Source organism: Haplochromis burtoni, unplaced genomic scaffold (assembly GCF_018398535.1).
Source record: "Haplochromis burtoni strain Fernald_Lab_line unplaced genomic scaffold, NCSU_Asbu1 Contig_78, whole genome shotgun sequence".
In the NCBI taxonomy this organism is placed as follows: domain Eukaryota; kingdom Metazoa; phylum Chordata; class Actinopteri; order Cichliformes; family Cichlidae; genus Haplochromis; species Haplochromis burtoni.
In genome coordinates this window covers 663,658-672,675 of record NW_024582439.1, presented here as the reverse complement: position 1 = coordinate 672,675, position 9,018 = coordinate 663,658, and the positions used below count along the sequence as shown (strand labels likewise).

The window sequence follows — 9,018 nt, the reverse complement described above, 5'->3', positions numbered from 1 at the left end:
GGGACATTAGATGGTGCCACACGAGCGCGATCTGATAGTGGAGCTTTTCTACTGGTGACTCTGGGGTGGTTGGATCCACGCAGAGGGGATTTCTTCACTATGAAAACACTAGATGGCGCTTGGGATGGGTTTATTACAGGGCATGTTGTCTTTAATGATCACCAAATCATTCTTTTTCCTTTATTGCTACCCATTTTGTCCTTCATGTAAGTGAACTGAAATAAGTTTAAAGACGCTGGCAGTTTTTTCTCTAATAGTCCATAACTGTCCCATCACATCCGACCCTCAATATTGATAACAGCGGATCACTAGGCTCAAAAGATAATTAATATTTGCTTTTATGTGACTTACTAATTGAATAATCTACAGTGAGGCTATAATGCTGTTAAAAAAAACAAAATTATAGACTGTATAGAATTAAAAATCAAACGTGCAGCAGGATGGGGAGGGCTCGTATGTTTTCTTTAAACCGGAAAAGAGGCGGGGACAGCAGTAACGTTAGCAACCACGCTGAGCGACAGGGACGGTTATCGTTAATGTGAAGAAAGGACTGCACTCTAATATGTTTCTCTAAGTACAGACTGAGTTTATGTTGCAGACCGGGAGTACCATCGGATCCACCTGAGAAGCGGCGTCCTTTGGTACCGAGCAGGTAAGGCCGAAGGCTGACGTTGCGGCTGACTGTGCCGTAGTCACTGTGGGATTGTCCCCGATCACAGGAGGCTAACGTTAGCCAGTAAGTTGCGCACGAGACGGCTATCAGTGGCTTACCATTTCACCTAAACACTCTCTCTGGAGGGTAATACGTTCACCTTTTGTTGTTTTTATATGTTCCTTGTGGGTATTACGTCAGATAAAATGCTCTTAGGATGGCCGTTAGCATGCTAAGGTTAACAGCGAAATAGTGCTAGTCAGCCCGTGACGCTGTCAACGCCTCGACTGGTTTTGACAGCTCACTTTGGACAAGGCCGAAACCACACACATCTGTAGTATTCACTGTTTTTATCTACGTGAGGCTAAACCACCCGCTGTTTTAAACCAGGGTAGTTAAAACATGGCCCCTTTTTAACTGAGTTTTTTTTCTTCTTTTTTTAACATTATGGCCAATGCTACCCATTTGTAGACAGTCTGTTGCTAAAGTGAGCTGTTGAGCTTTACATGCGTTGTTGTTTTTCCGCCTTCCGGTGTTTATTGTGTTGCTGCTTATCATTTCAAAATTTCCCTAAAGATAACAGCTACAGCCAGCATCGCTGCTTTCATTAGTGGTGCGAGATTCGGGTTAACGCCCCACCCTGACCGCGCCACCCCTTTGTGCACAGTTTATATCATGTAGTATTGTCACGTTGCTGGCGGAGGCAGTGAAACGATGCAAAGAAAGGTTTGTTAGCCGAGATACTCTTCCTATCACCAGCTTTACGTAATCTCACGAGGCTTGACAGTGAAACTAGCTTCTAATCAGATTTTCCTGGTGTGTACTACAGAGTTTAAGGTCACTTCAGCTTTTGCAGGGATGGCCGCAAAGTCCAGGTAATTGCGAGGAGCCTGGTAAGATGAACGAAACCTCGCCCTGTTTCACTTTGCAGGGATTTAGCGTTGGTATGAAATGAAATCAGTTTCAAAGGCGTCATTGATTATTAACTTCGACTTAGAGACGGTTTTGCTGAAGGGAGGAAGCAGGGTTATTGACTTGCACGTGACTGAACATGAACTTTTCATATCTCCCAGTCGAGCTGTTGTCTTGACCAGATCATGACGCTACAAACCCAGACACAGATGCAGGTTTTTTTTGTTTTTTTGCATAAATAAACCTTTGGCTTTCCACCTTTACTGTGATAAACATGATGTTAACAACTTTGCATGCAATTCTGTTAATTCTTTTGCCTAACAATATGCAGAGCAATTGTGTTTATGTGCATTGTCCCCCAAAGGTCCACTCTGAGCAGGAAAAACCCTGAAATATTTGCCATCTTCCTGCTGTCAATTATAATATCTGATATCTAATGTCAGATATTTAATGGACTATCATTGTTTTCTCACTGCTAAGATGATGGATTAATCAGCAGTTCTAGTTTTGGGGATCACATTTTGTCAGGAATAAACTGATTGCTTTTAATTACTTAGGTGAACTCAAAATGTTTAGCATCTTCTGCTCAAAGACAGACCTGGAACTAATTGTTTAGTCGCTGAATATTTTATTATATATTTCTTTGGGTGATTAGAAACGAGAAGACTTAAAATTGAAGAGAAAACATTTATGTGCTACCTGGATAGTAACTCAAGCATCGTCGACCCGTGATTTTGTGCCCAGAATGGCTATTGGATGATCCGGCCTGGCTTGTAATGATGCATTTACATGTGCATCTTTTTTTCATCTGCATCGAAGAGTAATATTGGTGCAAACAGCACTTGGAACAAAACACAAAGTTGGCTTCATATCATTAACCACAAACACCGACTGATGAGATGGAGCTATGTCCTGTGTGTACTTCTGAGGTTTCTTTCCCCCCCTCATACTGTTGTTGTTGTCTGTGGGCTGTACAATGGAAAAAACAAAAGAAGAAACAATCAAAGAGGGAGGGAATCACAATGATCAGCTTTCTCTCTTAAACCTGGTTGTCTGCTTCAGGCTCTGTGCACGCTCACTTGACTGCGATTGAGTGCCTCCTGCTTCGGTCAGAGGAATTCCTGATAAAAGTCTATAAAGGATATGAAAAAAAAAAAAGACGACTTTTCTGCAAATAAGCTGAGAGTATTACTGCAGAAAGTCATTTATTTTGTCACTCACTGCACTTTCAGCGCAACAGTTATTAAAAAACGTGACTGCTACACATTTGAGCTCTGAAATGTTAAACTGGATCTGTAGAAACATTAAAACTAACCCGTTGTGTTTACGCCTGACTCTGTACCACAGCTTAATGATGGAGAGGTAGAAATCCCTTAGACTATGGCCAGATCAAAGTGAAATGGAATATTTTTGGTGACAAAGTGTTTTTGTCTGTGTTAAACAAACTTTGGAGGAGATTGGGAGAAATATGAACTTTACTGCAGGCCTTCATTTGGTAGTGTAAGTAAGCTGTGACTGAATAGGTTACATGTAAATAGAACAAATTCCCCCAGTAAAGGATCAGTATCATCCTTGGACAATGTAACCCCCCTCCCCTGGAATATAGAATGATTAATAGATTTATAATTTAGATGATTAATTTATAGCAGAGAAGGTAGTTCTGGCGTGGCAGGTGAACACCTGGCTCTTCTCATTTAGACAGACTGTTCTACAAAGGACTTTTACTGGTGTTTTAATGGAAAAATACTGACTGTAAGAAATAAACAAGTCATTAAAAAGAGTTCATTTTAGCAAGGTTTCCTCAGAGGGAAATTAATCAGTGGAAACTAGGGAAGAAGGTGATATAGGTCAACTTCCAAGAAACAACAATAACATAACAATAATTTTGATGATACAAGGAAAAAATGCTGGGCAACGTTTTATTGATGCTCGCAGGCAGCAGCATTTATAAGTGTAAGCGAATGAAGAGCATTTTCTATCCCTCTTTTCTAATGAGTTACTGTCATTGATGACACAGTTTGTTGTTCAAAGTGCAAATCTATTGAAACAAAGTGCCAGCGGCATTATAGTGCAGTAATAGTGACACATCATTATGCAGCATAAATCAAATGTAAGCACAATACTAGCCTAGGGAGATTTTCCTGTGACAAAGTTAAGTAAAAGTATTAAATAACTTCTTAACACGTACGTTTTAGAATAGCTAAAGTAATCTAACCTTGTAAATTAAAAAATATTTTACAACTGGAATCTCGTGTCCTGAGTTGAGCTTTCAACCAGCTGCTTAAAGCCCTGCTTTTCCAGCATGTAACTGCATCAGTAATTCCATTTATCATTTGCAATTCCTGTCATGCAGATTCAAACCAGCAAGTGCTCCAGCGGTACTTGGCGGAGACATTTGTGTACCTTTGGGTAACACATCTCCAGCTGCTAGCATCTCCTCCTTTGTAGCCTGATTGTACTCAACTGTGTTTTTGCCTCGAGTGGTGAAACAAATTTGTTGTTTTCACCCGCGGTGGGAACACTTTTCTTGCATATTTTCCAGAGTAGTGTGCTTTTTTTGGAAGTTATTGAAGTACCTTTTTACTAAAACACTGGAGGCTGACATGTACCTTGTGCGCTTGTGCGGTATTGTCGTGTTGCACATGCACCAGGGAACATACACACATGGTGTTGCTACAGCAATGATTTATTGCTATGAGGTTTTTATATCTCATAAACATTTTTACTGGTGTTATCATGAACAATAAGATATGGTAGAGCAATCACTTTATTGGCCCAGAGCCATGGAGCTGTTGGTTGTGTTGAAGAGAATCAGTGAAAATGTGGTGCATAATTACACATATTTTAAAGTAAACTCTGAAGCTAACCTGTTCCAGACCAGGATATTTGAGCAGCAATAGTCACAGTGGTGATCTAGGAAGGTAAAAAGAAGTTGTGACGCTGGAAGTTCGGGTTTTAAGCTCAACATACCTCACTAACCCATTATTCTCACTTTGTAGTACATCCCTCTGTTTTGAGGATGCACATCTTCCTCTTTGCACTAAAATAGATGGAGCTATATCCTGTGTGTATTTCTTTGTTTTTCACTGATATGTTTTCACTTAACAGGTGTCTCTGTGCTTGTTGGCAAGCCAAAGCGGTATATCATAGGTTTAAAGACATTGTGTATGCTGTGGCACTCTGTATGAGTCATTTCATCATTAATGTGGTTTAAATCTGCTGAATGAATCTGCTGTCATCAATCAGTAAGTCTTTATTTATATAGCACCTTTTGTGAAGGTTAGTGGAGTTGTAAGTGCATAAGAGATGACTGATAAGACAGAAATCAGTGTACTAAAGTAGAATAATAGTAACTAAAAAAAGATAAGCTATGTAGAATATTTTAAAGGAGAAAATATCATAAAGTAAAGGCAAATAAGATGTAAGCACACCATGAGTATATCAATAAAATGAAGTGAAACTGAAAACAATAATCCAATGCTGGATAAAAAGGAAAAATTCATATTTTTATAAAGCACTCTCAGTCACCCTGTAAGTACATGTGACTGCTGTAACCTGTGCCAGCGACTGCATTTTGGAGCTTTGTGGTGAATGATGCTATCATTGGTCACAAAACACAAGTTTTAAGACTAAAGAGGTATTTTCAGGTAAAAATAGAAGCAGTTATTATTTTAAGCCTTTCAGTGGCTGTTGTCGTCCATATCGGACACTACAGATAAAAGTGAAATTACCGTCTTTTGTGCCTCCTGAAATGCAAAGTGTTATCACTTGTGTAATGTGTAATAATGTTTTCTGTTTCTTTAATGCTTCTGTTCCGTCCAGTGACGGTACCCAGAACCTGTTGTGGGGTTTTGTGCTCACAAAACCCCACAACAGTGACTATTTCTATAGCTGCGCACAAATTAAATATAAAAGTGTAAATTTAAAGAAAGTACACATCAATTTTTTTTTAATTAATAGAGAGGAGGACAGCGAGGAGGTAAAACTGATCACGTTCTGGTGTGGACAAAACTGTGCAAAACCACTTAAAGATAAGGAGGAAAAACTGTCAGGAGGAGTTAACACATGCTAACAAGATGTCAAATAAGCTAAAGAAGCTACTTTAAAGCAAGCCATCTGTTCTGAGAGAAACTTTGTCTCCTGTGAAGAGCTGGATTTGAACCAAAGGCAGCAAGAAGATCACTCCAAAATGTCCCTGAAATTTTGGAGTGATCTTCACCTGTTCATTTGCAGCCTTTTCTATTTTTCCCTTTTATAAAATATGATGTGTCAATATCTTACAGCTGTTGCCCAGTGTTTGATGGAGTAATATGTGACTTAAGAGAAATATGATTCCGGCAAACACTCACACTCAGCCGTTTGCTTTATGATGAAATGCTTCTTTAAACACAGCACTCTGGATAGGCAGACCCCGAGCCACCAGCGTCCCTTGTCATTTTTACTGGCACGTCCCCTGCTCCCCTAAAGGCCATCTGCGTCAGTGTGTGAGCCTTTTTTTTTTCCTGTTTTGTTTCTTCGGGGTAGGGGATTCATCTGCGTCCTTGATGAGGAGCCCGATAATGGAAAGTTCCAGCGGTTTCTCAGCATCCCGCTGCACGGGATTCATGTCTTTGTCGAGCTTCCTCTTTTCTCACCGAAAAGTGGAAGTACAGAGATTTTGCTCTTCATTTGTACTAAAATGATAATTGCATAGGGCTGCTCGATTATGGCAAAAATGATAATCACGATTATTTTCACTGAAATTGAGATCACGATTATTTGACGATATTTATTTAACCCTTTAAGACCTACCATAGAACCAAGTCGGCCAGAGCTTATATATATATGTATTTTTTTTACATGTTGTAGTGCCATTTGTGGGAGCATTTCAAGTTGTTATACATCAATACAACTGTTATAGCCCATATTTTAATAATATGTATGTATTAAGTCCATAGTAACTACATTAATTGCAAAAAAGTGCAATAAACTAGAAAAAAATTGAAAATTATTTTTGTTTTTTTTACATATATTTCTACTTGGAGAAATTTAAGAGGTTTATCCCTCAAAACTTTAAATACAAAAAAGTTGCAAAAAATAGTTTACAACAACAGGAAATTTATTTTGAGTGTCCTCATAGTTTTATTTTGGAGATACAGCAATTTTTATATACTGCAGGAAAAACAAAAAAAAAACAATCCTATGATGCAAATTTGCAAAGAAAACAGCAGGTGCATCAAAATAAACTATTTCCAGCAGTGCAATTCGAGTTCTAAGCATCCCAGAAACTATTCAGAAAAGTCAAACATGACTTATAAAAACACCAGTATAGGCTTTTAAGGCCTACAAGTAAAAAACTACATTTTCCGCGAAAATGACGTCACTTCTGGTTTTGGGCAGGAAATGCGATAGTTAGCGTTGACGTCTTTTTCAATGTGGGAAGTGTTACGAACAGCTGATCGGATCGGCAAAGCGTGTTTCTGGTATATTATGTTTTTGTTCCTGCAAGCGCTTTTTATGCAATTTTTGCAAAGCTATATGTGGAAGGAAACCGTGACCTAGGACAAGCTGATGGCTGATGGACCTCTTTTCAACCAACGACAATCACTCTTCTCTCCAAATAACTTCTGCTTAGCTTTCCGAGCTTCCCTCGGGTCCTCTTAATTGTTGTGACGCGTGTTCGAAATGCAGAGCGGTGCGCTCGATTTGCCACACGGAGCAGCGCGAGAGTAAAGCATGAGGGAGGGGCTAATAATCGGCTCAGTCATTTTTAATGATCGTTGAAAACCCAGATCGTAATCGTGATTAAAATTCGATTAATTGAGCAGCCCTAAATTGCATCATAATTTTTCAGCACGTGCAAGAATATGTTTGATGAAGTTTGGAAGAGCTTTTGTCATTTATTGGCAGACTTTGGCAGCATGGTGCACTGCTGGATACATCTTATGTATATTATATTACTGAAACTTGAATTGCCTAAGCTGAATAATCAATCATTATAACCTGTTATGGTTGCAGATGGGATCCAGAATTGTCTGTGAATGAGTACGGGTTTATCCTCTGGTTCAAAATCAGCTATGTAAGCACTATTGATTTGCTTATAGTTAAAGCAAAGAGGCTACGTTACCCCAGATAGCAGAAGTCTATATATTTTCCTGTTGTTTTTGCTGGTGATTTTCCTTTGGTGCTGGGCAAAACCTCTTTGGTGAGTGCCAGCATTGTCATTTGCAGGGAAAACCTTAAATTATCAATAAGCTCTAATGAAAACTGATTTTGAGAAGTCTCAGATGCATGATGTCGTATACATCCATCAGACAGAGCAGGAAATAGGCTTGTAGCCACAGCTAATTAGTACATCTTGGCGTTTTTTGTTGTTGTTTTCTCTTTAATCTGTCAACGTCTCTGACTCTCAATCAACTGACTGCAGCACAGTCAACTTGTCCATTTGACCATCATCACTAATGGTAATGGAGTGTGATCCAAAGCCTGTGCATGGGATCATTGGAGTGACTTTCACTTTCATTTTAGTGTGTTTATTGTCAATGCACGATTTTCAGGCATGCAACTAAGTCGGACACGTGTCATTCATTTCAGTGTTGCTGTCGGTGAAAATGTGACCCTTTTTTTATTCCCTTCTACAAAGCGTATTTCTCAGTAGACATTTCTTTGCAAGCAAGCTTGATTAGCTTGAGCTGTATGACCAGGTGCATCTGCTAATTGATGCTAAGTGACATCCATACAAAATATGATAATTTCACTTAGCACAGCTGAAGCAAAGGCTTTCTGGACAGTCTGTACAACACAGCAGTGTTTGTTTATTTCTCAGATAATTCCATTAAAAAAGGCACCATCAGCAAACACAGTGAGAGGTTGAGTTCAGTGACTTTAATTAGTGGAGGTGAAGCAGCTACATGTGGGTGTTTAAACCTTTGCCCCTAAATCCAGTACACAGATGGATGAGACACATTTTTGTACTCTCCATTATGGTGTTTTGAAATCAGATGGGACAAACCAGTGATAGATCCTGCTGTAAAACTGAGGCACAGCAGACACTCAAAGGTTCTTGGCAATAATATACCCTAGATAATTGTTTCTGGCTTTTAGAATAACCGCCTTAAAATAACTACATGTTTTATTCAGTATAACTTGAAACTGGCGACTAAGTCTGTGAAGTCATCAGGAAAGTGTTCACAGAAGTCGTAGAGGAAGGGAGCCTAGGGGTGTTTTCTTTTTTATTTTATTTTCAGAAGTCTTTTGGCAGCTAGGCGAGTCGCCCCCTGCTGGCCACAAAAGACAGCACCGCTACATGGATCCAACTTGTCAGAACAAAACCTCTTAAAGCCATAGAATAAAACCACAATATAAATATGTGTGACTGTGGCTCAGAAAGTAGAATAGCATTAGATGCATACCAGTTTGTTTTACTGTTTACCACTGGCTTCATGTTTCACGCTGGAAGCTGGCTGTCTTTTCAT

At 39.3% G+C, this 9,018-nt stretch overlaps 1 protein-coding gene across 2 annotated transcripts in view; it reads left to right on the top strand.

Annotated features, from left to right (window-relative positions):
• The first annotated feature begins 465 nt into the window (after nt 1–465).
• The window catches only part of usp33 (ubiquitin specific peptidase 33), a 28,876-nt gene continuing 20,323 nt past the window's right edge, over nt 466–9,018 (top strand). For both annotated transcript variants that reach the window (XM_005924557.3, XM_005924560.3), the window contains exon 1: nt 466–652. The gene's annotated coding sequence lies outside the window, so the exon portion shown is untranslated. The remainder of the gene's footprint in view (nt 653–9,018) is intronic.